The sequence below is a fragment of the Sparus aurata genome, chromosome 15 (genome assembly GCF_900880675.1).
Source record: "Sparus aurata chromosome 15, fSpaAur1.1, whole genome shotgun sequence".
NCBI lineage: Eukaryota > Metazoa > Chordata > Actinopteri > Spariformes > Sparidae > Sparus > Sparus aurata.
The window spans coordinates 21,329,985-21,342,820 of NC_044201.1; the positions used below are offsets into that span (position 1 = coordinate 21,329,985).

Consider the following 12,836-nt stretch of genomic DNA (forward strand, 5'->3'; position numbering starts at 1 on the left):
TGTGCCTTAACCTCACAATTTATGAGTTATTTAAAGTGTTTAAAATTACTTCTTGGTCAATCGACTGATGTTTTCAGCACTTACATTTTGTGTGTTTGTGTGTTGTGTGTGTGTGTGTGTGTGTGTGTGTGTGTGGTCCCTCCAGCTGTGTTGTTTATCTGCAGTATCTTGTTCTCTCCTATGTAAAATGACCTGAGGAGTCAAAGACTGAGGGAGGGGCAGAGAAAGGGATGGTTGGCTTGAGAGAGAGCTCCTGTAGTCTGAAAAGAAAAAAATCCCTGAGGTAACATACTTTGGAGCATATTTGTTCAGAAAATAATTCTTGCTGCAGTTTCCATTTAGTTTAAACACGTTGGAATGCGGTCTCATTAACTCTCCATAAGTAAATAAGCTTTGGTTTGTTTTTACATCTTGAGTAAAGCATCTTACATACACACTCAACACTTATCAGTTTGTTGCACTTGGAGGAGGCAAATCAGGGTCAGTTTGGCTTTCATCAGCACATTTTCATACAGGTTTTTGTTCAGCACACTGGCAAAAATGTATACAGAATATATTTCACAATAAAAGAATGTGTTGGGGTAAGGAAGGCATCTTTCATCAGGATAATATTACATGACGTCGCCATGTTGCCTCAGAGTAATATCAAACATGTGTACATATGTTTGCCATTTGAAACTTTTAAATAACATCCGCATATTGTCATTGTTCCAAGCGGCTTTATTGGTCTCTTTTTTTATTATACCTGCACTGCTTCAGAGTGAACACAGAGTGTTTTAGGAGCAGCGCTGCTAATCCTCTATGACTTCATGCCAAAGTGTGTGAAACAAAGAGGCTCTGACTGATAGTCAAACCTCATATTCAAGAGGAACAATTTGACTCTTTCACAGATAACGGGGAGGTCTCTTGATTCTGCCCGCATGGATTTTGTAGCAGAGTCATACAAGCGCGTTACTGTGTATCTGTTGAGCATCTGTGGGAATGTGGTGGTTCTGGGTCACTGCCATTTGGTCCTGGTTGGCCCAGATTCAGAGCGTGTAACCTCGACAGGCCAGAACATCGATGTTGGATTAATCCTCTACGTTCAATTTAATTGTTTTTAACTTTTCAGTTAAGTGTAAAAGTTTAAGCCTGATGTTCTGTTTGGGGTCCTGGAGACCCAGTTTGTGACATTTAATTACTTTTTTATGAAAAACTCTTTTAAACGTGACTTCACAGCTTTTGCACTTAAACAGATTTTCAGTTTCTCTTTGTAAGCGATTCAAATAAGCAAATAAGTCTGATGGGATTTCTGCAATTGGAGTTTAATCCAGTTTTAGAGCAACAATTGATCATTTTTCCATCAAACCTGTCAAATATTTGCTGATTCCAGCTTCTTAAATGTAAGGATTTGCTGCTTTTCTTTGACAGATATGAGAGTATATGAAGAGTCTTTGGCTTTTGAACTGTTGGACGATTTGAAGACGTGACTTTGGGCTCTGGGAAATTGATTTTATAGACAAAACAATTAATTAACATTATGTAACTCTTAGCACTTTTGCTTAGTAGTTACTGCATTACGTCTGACAAATTGTTACAGACCTGGGATTTGTATATACAACAAACAGAAGGGTGAAGATTCTTGTTTTTCTACAATATCTGTTTGTAGCATACAGTATCGCTAAGTTCAGGGAAACTCTGGTCTCCTGTAGGGGATGTCTGCTAGATGTCAGTGAATTCCCCACCCTGACCTTCACCCTCACTTTCCTCCTCTCCACTTAGAGTTCACACTGTTTCCGCCACTGGCACTGAACACCAGCCTTGTGGAAAAATCAGGAACGCATTTTTCTGGTCTCTGGAACTGTGCTCACATTTTTGTCACAAGTCAAAGCTAATGCCAGATATGATACGTTTTGTTCATCCTACTGTTGACGATTATTCATGCTGCTGTTGAAGATATCGTAGCTTTACAGGTTTGTGATCTTAGTGTGATGCAGAAGTTTGCTGCTGAATGGAGTCAAAATCAAGTTTGACGATATGGGGGACTTGTTAACAGAGGTTTGTGGTGTTGCCTTTGACTATTTACCCAAAAGAATAACTTGAGAACAAAGTATATATGGATAAGATAATGTCTTTATTCAGAGTCAGAAGAGAGGAAGAAACCTGGAAGTCAAAGAAAGAAGTCATGCAGGAAGAGGTCCAAGACACCAGGCGGGCAGATGTGAATTCCCTGCCAATCTCTAAGCCTAGCTGACTGGGAACAGGTGCAAATGCACCGGTATGTGCATTGTCAGGGATCGTGTTGTACGTGGGAACAGGTGAGCAGGTGGGCGAGGCAGTCAGGTGTTTGGGCGTGGCAGGAACAAGGGTAAAACAGGTCAGGATGCAGCTAAAAGAACAGGCTGGAAGAGGATAATAGCAAGTTTAAGGCTAAAATTGTGACTTTATTCTGCTGAGTAAGACTGTGGAAAGGATTTCCAGCAGAAGCCAACTAAGTAAGAGGCCAATGACAACAATATTAAGATTTGAAGGAGTGACTCCCTTTATAAAACTTACCCTTTCAGTCATAGTTGAAGGTACGATGTGTGCGTTTGTCTGATTCAGGTCTGCAGATATTGCTGCACTTTGATTCGGAATCTGCTTGCTAAGCTACTACTACACTTAAGTCTTATGACTTGGTACATTTTTGAAGAACTTGCATAAAGAGACTGTTTTTGAGGTCTGTGTTGTTTTGACTAGACTGTTCATTTTCTAGACAACCACAATTGAACTTCCACAAAGTTTAGTCAGCTGAGCTGGTTGACCTGCTCAGCACTTACCATCTCAATGATCATGACGCCTGAAAGTGTAGCTGGAGGCTGACGTGGTTAAAGACAACTTATAGCCTCTGAGATTAAAGATTTGTCTGCTTTTCTTTGTTTTTGATGGTAAATTGTAACTTCTTGTGATATTTGAAACATAGTTATTTAAACCTATTGACTGATAATGTTAATCATTTGCCCGAGCTCAGACTTAAATGGTGTCTCCGCCAATTTTACACATTAAAGTGTGTTTACAGGTCTTGTGTAGTAACACTGCATATGTTAAAAAGGTAGAATAAAGCCTTTAGTGGCTCCACAGGAAGCTGAATGTGATCTGATAAAGTTTTCCACAGAATGGCTTTGTACTGAAGGCAGATCCTTTCCTCAGAATCGCTCAACAGTTTGCCAACATTAGTCCGCCTTAATGCACAAACACTGGCCTGCCTCACCTTTCTGTTTCATTATCTGTTACCGTCATCAGCAGTTTTTATTTTTTTTACGTCTCTAAAAAAAACACTTCATGTTTGGGATTTTTCTCATCCATGATTCAGTTGTCATAACAGCAGGCGTGGAGGAAACTTGTTGTTAATCGCGAAGCCGATCGAAACTAACGTGCGCTGAACGACATCACAACAACCAGCTGCACCTACAAGTTTGTGCAGAACAATGGCATGATAAGGCTTCAAGTGAAGAGGAGAGGTTGCATCACATTCAGGGTGTTACCAGAGAGTAACGTGGATGCCAGGTTCTGAAAAAGAAGAAGAAAATGTGCGTTGCTAGACCAGTGGACTGTTTTCCTCTAGCACCAAAATTACCCACAATGCATCTTTGCTACAGGGTGATTTGGAGGAGGTGATTTTTCAGATTACACGCAGCTTCTTTTGGAGCCACACAAGGCTTTATACTAGTTCTCAGCAAAACCTGTAAACACGCTTTAATGTGTAAAATTGAGGGAGTTAGCTAAGTTTTCATTTCTAAGAAACATTTTCTCACCTAAATCTTAAGGAGGCTTTAAGTTGTGTAACCTTAAGGCCCTTGGACATCGTTCTTCATTTAAATCCTGCTGTAAATACCAACCACTGTCAGGTTTCCATGTGTAAAGTAAGGTTTCGCATTTCATTGTGTTCTATAAAGACGCCGCAGCCATGCAGCAACACATTCAAAGTAAATACAGCACAGCGAAAACTATAAAAATCATCATTTGACTTTAAATCAGCTTGTTACATTTTTTCTATAAGAATCCAAATGTCTCTAATAGCGATATTATAATGTTACTGTTGGATCTCGGTCGGTAAAAACGTGGAGTTGAACCCGTCTCTGATCTGCGACACGTTTCTCACACACAGTTGTTGGGACATGCATCTCAATCCTGTCAGTGCCGTGCGGGCCACATGCAGTGGAGCGATTTGGTTTCAGCTGCTGAAAATACTTTTGGAACAGAATTAGGTTTGATTAATGAGCATGGACGAAAAATGTGTGGGTGCACCTTAATCGTGAAGCTACGGATATGGGTTAACCCAGCCAAACTACAAGGAATATAACCTCTTTTCTTCTCTTTAATAATAACAATAAACTTTATTTATACGGCACCTTTAAAAAGAGTTTAGAAAGTTGGGAACTCAAGAATGTCAATGTAAATGTAAATGTACTTTATTTATACAGCCCTTTACAACAATCCTTTCAGTGTACCAAAGTGCCTTACAGCAGGTAATAAGTAAAAAGAATAGATAAAAACAATTAAAACAATAAAAACAGTGAAAGCAATAAAATACAGCAAAATCAAATAAGATAAAATAAGATAAAATAAGATAAAAAATGTCATCACACTACTGGGTATTAAAAGCCATCTTAAATAAATAGGTTTTTAGCCTAGATTTGAAGAGGCCCAGGTCAGAAATAACACGCATCTCGGCGGGGAGCTTATTCCAGAGCCTGGGAGCAGCAACAGAAAAGGCTCGGTCACCCCAGTGTTTATATTTTGACCTGGGCACTTCCAGCAATGGTTGGTTAGTTGACCTCAGACCTCTACCAGGATTACGGACAGTTAAAAGCTCAGATAATTACGATGGGGCGAGGCCGTTAAGAGCTTTAAAAACAAACATTAAAAGTTTAAAATCAATTCTATAAAGGACAGGAAGCCAATGAAGGGAGTTAAGAACAGGAGTGATGTGCACACGTCTGTTAGTGTTGGTTAAAAGACGGGCAGCAGCGTTTTGCACAAGTTGAAGGCGATTAAGAGAAGAAGACAGTAATACAGAATAAACACTCAACAGTCAAGCCAGACACAAGGAAGCCTCGACCAAGGTGAGTCAAAACAAGAAGGCCAAACATCAAAATACGATATGAGTCATTACAGGTAAAATGAATTAAAGCCATAAAAACAGGACAAGAATAATAATAAAAGATAAAATCAAATGAAGGATGATAAGAAGACGACGTCATATCAGAGGAATTAAGAACAGATACATTTATTAAGATTTATTTAAAGGACTAAAAAAAGAAATAGTGAGTGTCAATAGTGAGATTGATGGCGTTTCATCTGGGGTGTTCACACTAATTAAAGATACAACATTTAAATTGGGCTGTGACGGGTCACTCAGGACTGTTTTCCTCGGAGCTACTTAAGAGCAGTCCATATAAAAAGGGCTGATAACCGTCAGCCACCTTCCATAGGATAATTGACCTCCAACCTCATGAAGCGTTGTAAACATCATTGTGTTAATCACTTAATTATTTTTCTTTTCATGTGTGTCTCCTTCTACAATAATAACCTTGAGTGTTGTCCCTGTGGATCGGATGGCTTTAACAGATGGCCCCCAGGATCAGCAGAGTCAAGCAAACAAGAGGAGCGGCCCCGCAAACAGTCGAGGTTTAATCGCAAGACTGGAAAATATCAGCGGTGCCGTCTCACGCAGGAGTAGAGAGAGAACAATTGAGTAATGGATTTCAGATGGGCAAACAGGATGTCAAATGGACATAACCACGCCATAGAAAACATGGTAATGGCAGTGCTCCAAAATCTTTAAAAAAAAACGAGACCTTGCCCTCAGTTAACTCTGTTTGATGATTTTCGTCGTCAGGGAAGGATAACAGGATGGCTGACAGGCTCAGATAAGATAAAAAGGATTGACCAGGATGAGGACTGATGTGGATGATCTTTTAACAGATTTACACAGACACAAAAATCAATAAAGAAAAAGACAAGATCTTTAGATGTTCAGGAGCTGAGTTTACACAGAGGAGCAGAAGTATTTTAACAGCTGAGACCGTCAGCGGGGGAATTAGGATTTCCTGAATTGATTTAACAGATGATGTTATGTATACAGGGGCGTACGTACACAAACAAACCTTATCTGATTGCACGCAAGCACACTTACGTTCATGTACTCACACACACACACACTGTACGCTGAATGGTAAATGTGATATGTGCATGTACAGCGGAGGAATGAGCTGACACACCCCTGAAACCCCTGAACGCCACATGCTGGTACAGACTGTACCATGATTGATAACAGCATAACAACCAGGAACATTTAACAAAATTTCATATTTTACTGATCATGAAACAAATGAATTCCCTCCGTAAGTGTTTATTCACAAGTCAAGGCTGCTGGCATTTGTCCTTTACTTGGATTCATCGGCAAATATGATGAGCACAATACAATGTGTTTCTGCAGGGTTGTCATTATGATCCTGGCCAATTTTGTAGGACAATACCTGTTTTCCAGCAGCTTATGATAACAAGTTATCACCTTTTTTTGGCTTTTTCAGTGAACCGTAAAAGGCTTTGGACATAATTTCAGGCCAATAACAAAACAAAGTAAAAATGATCCTCAAAACTTTTAAGTGCAGCTGCTTTTCTTTTGAGTGAACAACAAGAAAAATGTTATGTGTTGGAAGAACAATAAGTTGATAAAAAAAGAAAGAAGTGGAATTGTGCTCACTCATAGTTACCAGCCACTGAAATATGCTTTTTAGAAATTAAATGTAGATCCTCGTATTACTCCCTTAGAAATGAATGGAAATGAAGAGAAAACAGATTTAGTGATTTAGATAATAGTGCGATATCTAATAATAAAAAAAAAAATTTCTAGCAGTCAAATCTATCTTATCTTATTATTGTGGGGTTTTTTTTCTCTTTTTTGGCAAATTCGTAAAGTAAAAGTTGAGGAAAAAAATAAAAAGTGTGAGCGATAGAACCACACATCCAAACATCTTCACTGGATTCATCAAATGATATTATCATAATGTGTGTTATTGTCAGGATAAAATGTATATTTCAATTTTTTATTAACAAAACTATTGTGAGTATCGCAAAACCCATACTATGTTAAAGAAAGTGAGAAAACATTGGATCTGTCCTTTTATCTGGATCTATTCTGGCCCGAGACCTGTCCTCCATCCAGGTTTCGTGGATATCTGACCAGTAGTTTTTGTGTAATCGTGCTGACAAACCAACAGACACGGGTGAGAACAAAACCTCCTTGACTGATGTAATAAGTACTTATTTGACCAGAGCTTTGTTCTGCACACACAGGGGTTACACACAGTCTGAGTATCTAATTAAGAATGACAGAATAGACGCTTGCGACTTAACAGTGGGTTTCAAATTGCCACGGAGAAGTTAAATGAACTATCTGAGACCTTAACTTCCTAATTAATTATGAAAAATAACCCTTTGTGAGATCTCCGGTTGGGACGCGGCCAAAGTTTGAACCCCTATAGACAACAGCAGCTTTCTGCCCATGTGAGTAAGTGTGGATTTAACCTTTAGCACCGGGCCTGTCATCAGGACAGCGCTGTCAATACGCATGTTGAATTCAAGCATAACAGCTCGAGAATGCAGAAATGAACGGAATGCCCGCTCACACAGTCCTCCTCCTCGCACACCGAACAGAGCCTGAGCCGTGAATGTTGAATAATTCCAAAATTTAATGAGCGGAAGAAGAGTGAAAGAAAAAATGATTGATGGCGAACGCCGAATTTTCTTCAAGGTTCTGTTTATGCTTCTCTCAGCTGAAGTTCATAATTAGTTTGCCGATAGACAGGGAAACATAAAAGATGCTTCCGGGCTTTTTTGTTTACAGAGCTGTGAGGGATGCAATCTCAAATCCAAAGAGCGATAAACATTTCAGCTAGAGATTATAGGCTAATAAATTTGAAATGTATTTTGCAAGGTTGCTTCATTTTTTAGATAACTTTGCATCCAAAATGCTAAGCCCCTTGTCAATGTTGAGCACATGCCAAATTGCTGATAAATGAGGGTTGTAAAGGTTGAAGGGGGGAACTCAACAAATAAAAGTCTGTGTTGGAGGATTTGAGGTGATTTCCATGGTTGCAGACGAGAATGCGAACACCACAAATGCAGAATTTTGGGACTGAAGCCAATTTTGAAGTTGCTGGACTCAAGTTAACGACGTGAATCCCATAATGGGCTGCCTCATACTTAACTCTTGTCCCTAAATGCACCACTGGATTGAGAGGAATGTTTTGTGGATTTGTGGATCATCCATCGTGACAGGGATTTCATACTCGTGTGTGAACCTCGCGGACCTCTCACACTCTGTTGGGAATTTGAAGAAGGGGCTACTAAGGTAAAGATGAGGAGGGATTTCACCCTCGCAGACCTCCCTGAGGACTTTTTCTTTGTTTGCCTGTCTTCATCGCTTCAACCCGAGCCTTAATCCTCCGAAAACGGAGCCAGGCCCCAGATTTCTTAATCCCAAACGGGATTTACATCACTCTCTCTGTGTCTCCTGAGCCGTTTAGGGGTTGAAGAGGCCATCCATTGGAATTCCTTTTTCTACCTCTGTCCTCTTAAATCTCAGTATGTGGTCAGAAAGCCACTTCCAGCCCATTCATGGCATGGCCTCCTCCTCTCCCTACACTCGCCTCTTATACCACAAACTTCACAGGATATTCTCGAATTAGACACGATTGATGTTTATTTGCTCATAATAAACGTCCGTTCTAAAAATGGCATGAGAGGGAACTGTCCGGGGTCAGCAGGAAGTGAAGGACTTGATGACATAAGATCTTCATCTGACAATAGAAAATGTCTACAACCGTGCAACATAAAGGAACATTCAGTGACCTCTTGAATGTTCCTCTGGGTTCTTCTTGACAATGTGTTTCAAGCTACTATGGGGAGATACAGTACATGTTTTCAATCGGATTGATTTGGCGCACAGTTACAGGCAGAGGCTGTACCTGTCTAAGTACAGGTGTGAGGATGCATTTGAGATCCGCTCATTGAGATCACACTCAGAGGTGAACTGGGTCGTGTAAGACCACATTCTGTTAGCTGTGTGTATGCATGCGTGTCCTGGGTCACACTGAAGGACCACCTACTTAGCTAAGGTCCTCTGCGGAACAACAAGAAGAAGCCACAACAACGGAAAGAATGGATCCACTGTCCGATTCAACCTACGGCAAAATCCCCAGACTCCTTTACGAATTGCATGATTTAAAGGGTTGCTGAGTATGGAGAAGCTTAAGACACTTTGCAAAACTTTGCAATGACAATTTCAAAATGAATCCTGCCCTCTTGTAAATTCGGCATTAAATTAAATACATTAGTGTGTTTTTTTTTTCTTCAGTTTGTCAGAGCACCACTGTACCAGCTTGTCTTTCTAACGTGCAGCTGCTTGAACACAGTTTCCATTGAAGATTTACACTGAATGTATGAAAGAATTAATATTCTGATGTCGGCAAACGTGTCAAATTTTACAAATACAGTTTACAATAACCAACATTGGCAACTTCTTTAACACCATGGAGAAAGTCCCCAGACTCCCTTTAAAAATCATTACATTTTATGAGCTGTTAAGTTAGGACAAACTTTATACATTTTGTGAACCCTTGCTATGACAAATTCAAAATCAATCATGTTCTCTTGTAAATTCGGCATTAAGTACAATGCAGTAAATTTTTTCGTCCGTTGTAAAAAGCGTCAATTTGTTGTGGCACCACTGTACCAGCCCGTCTGCTTCTGTGTTTCAAGTGCAGCTGCTTGAACACACTTTTTCAATTGATTTCATCATCAATAATAAATACAAGTAAGAAGACATTATTTGTTGAAGGTAAACATGTCAAATTCTACAAATACCACAAATTTAGGCAACTTCTTTGATGCCCATGGAGAAAGTCCCCAGACTCCCTTTAAAAAGTGCTCAATTTTGTTAGTTGGTGAATGTGGAGAAACTTTACAAACCTTGTGAAACGTTACCTGCAACCAATTTTTTTATTATTTTGGCCTTCTTATTTATCCGGCAAATGTCATACATGTTGAGGTTGTTTTAATAAACCTCGTGTCCGTCTGTTCCATTGATGTACTTGTTTATTTGCGTTGATGTAGAGTGGGAGAGGGAGATCGCATCACAAGTGGCCACTGAAGACGTATGTGAATTCCAGCCTTACAGATAAATTTTCACACAGGTGCCTCATAGAAGTCAGTTAGTGGCCTCAGCGACCTCAAAGCACCTGTCACGCGACAGTTGAGACTGTTTTGGCAGTTGTTTCGCTCTTTATTATCTGCACGCATATTTTTGCATTCTTCTCATTTCCATTCAGATTTCTCATTTGTCCATGAATGTCTTTCCATTCAGTTTCGTAGAAACCATCCGCTCTCTTTTTTTCCTTGTTCCTGTTTTGGCACTTTCTCTCTTTCTTCTCCTGTTTTCATTTTGCGTGGAAAAACCCGGTCAAGGCTGCACTGAGAGGCTTCTGACCGATTTTCCCCTTTGGCTACACAAGCCAGAAAACAAGCCTCAGAGGAACGCAGAGAGGAGAGAGAGACACAGAGAGACATATTCTGCTACAGGAAATAAAGAGATTTGTATGCCCACTGATTGAAATAAAGTGTAGTTTTGTGTCTTCACACCAGCAGAGAGAGACAGTAGTCCCTCAGTCCTCAGCTCCTCGGCTTCTTCACACATGGTTTCTGTCCATAACCACAGCGGGCTTTTTTTAGACAGGGGGGGGAGAGACAGGGTGTGGATGACTGCGAACCTACCACGGCTATATGAGCAAACAGAAGAGACCAACTCTTAGTTTGTCCAGACTCACATGCAGCACAAAAACAGGCCGTAAACAACGCCTCGGCACGGCGGTTCAGACAGGCCCAACTGTTATGATGAAATTATACGTTGGTGTCAGATCTCACAGACACTTCAGAAAACAAGCTGTACTCTAAAAGCAGTCGAAGAGAGGATTGTTATGTGTTTTTCCTTTGGCAGACATATAGCAGACATTGTGCTCCATAATAGCATCAATTAATTACACTTTTTCCCCCTGAGGTCAGCCATTTAAAGGACAATAAGATTATATTTCTAATTGCTTTTTGTTCATGGAAAACTCTTGCTTTCATTAGAGTTAGACACGTTTAACTCAGGCACACCCTCTCCTTCTTATCCTTGTGTTGTTTTGTGTTCAGACTGTTGAACACAGTCAGCTTTGACCTTCAGGGACACATGCGCTGTCTTTGCATTTAATAAAACACTGTGGTTAAGTCTGAGTGGTGCGGAGATCGCCTGATTCACGTCACAGCTCCCTTCATTTCTTTTTATTTATACACACAAACGAGAGTGTTTTACTGTGAATCAGTGAATCTGTTCATCACTTCTTCTCGTGCAACTTTGGGGTAAACAATAAAAAAGAGCATGGGCAACCCATAATTTTCTAGCAAGTTGTTTAGCCTAATTTGATGCAAACTGCCGCAGCAAGAGTGTTTTTAATTGTGGTGTTTTTGTGTTACTCTAGAAAGAGAGGAAATGTGCTGTGTAGTTTGACTCAGATCAGCAAGTTGATTGCAGCAGTTTCCGTTTCTGTAGGTTTGTCCCACAAACAGCGCAAAGTCAAGCAGACAGCCAGTGTGCCTCCTTATAAAGACAGACTATAAACATTATCACCTCACAGGACTTTGTGATATGGTGTTTACCATTAGATGATATGAAGATGTTTTCTGTCAGATATTTTGCCATGTTACTATCCTGTGTTAAAGGATAAGTTCGCCCAAAAATTATAATTCACTACTGACCCTCATGCCGGTGGATAGAGAGTCAGATGAAGTTTTGTTGTTTCTTGAGCTTGCAGCAAACAAACAAACGTAAAATGGCTCCATACAGGTTTTCCTGAAGCCTTGAGTTGTTATCTACGCCTTTTTTCACATTGAAATCCACATTGCAGTCTTCATCGTAGCTGCTAAGCTAAGAGCTACTTCACACACATCCTCTATACACGAGCTCAACTGTTTGATTTTTGATTTACGGCTTTCTGGAGTCTCGGATTATGCCGGACAAGCAGTATAGAACCATTGTTAAGGTTGATTTGTCGACAACGAAACTTCACTCAACTTTCCATCAGTATGAGTAGAAAATTACAGATTTGTCATTTTTGGGTGAACCTATTCTTTATCATAGTTGTCATTTACATTGGGGACAGGAAATTACAAATTTTGTCCCCATCACTTTTACAAGCATACTTAGTTAAAATGAAAAGAAATGTCGACTATAACAATTGAGATTTAAAGGATTTTGATGCATTTTTTTCCTTCTGTATTTATCTACTGTACTCATTCGACCCCCTGATTACATTGTTTAAAATACCAGATGCTGAAGTCTTTTCAAAACAGGAATGATTTGTGGCATTAATAATTGCAGTCATTTTCGAGGATTATATACATGCTACAGCTTGAAATTGAAATATTCAAAGTAATGTTAATAATAGTTCATTGGCATCACTTTAACTATGACTAAATCATAATAATTTATTTGGTGATTTCCTGCATCGCTCATGTGCCACATCAGCAGAGAGAATCTCAATAACGAGATTATTCATAACCGCAGACGGTTAAGAAAACAGACAGAGAGTTGGCAGACTGCTGCAGGTTCAGACAGTCATGGGTGGCAGATGACATTTAATGTGGCCCCTCACAAAATAGGCCCTCTGTGAAGTGTTCCTCCGCCTCTTCTGGTGACGAGCTGTTGATACCCTTTAATACAATCGGAAGTTCTACAACTCCGGGTTCAGGGCTGTTTAATCACCAGAAAATAC

General features: G+C 39.9%; 1 protein-coding gene across 1 annotated transcript in view; it reads left to right on the top strand.

The window, feature by feature from the left end:
- Positions 1-12,836, top strand: part of LOC115596728 (equilibrative nucleoside transporter 1-like) — a 41,201-nt gene that overhangs the window by 3,372 nt on the left and 24,993 nt on the right. The gene's annotated exons all lie outside the window — the stretch shown is intronic.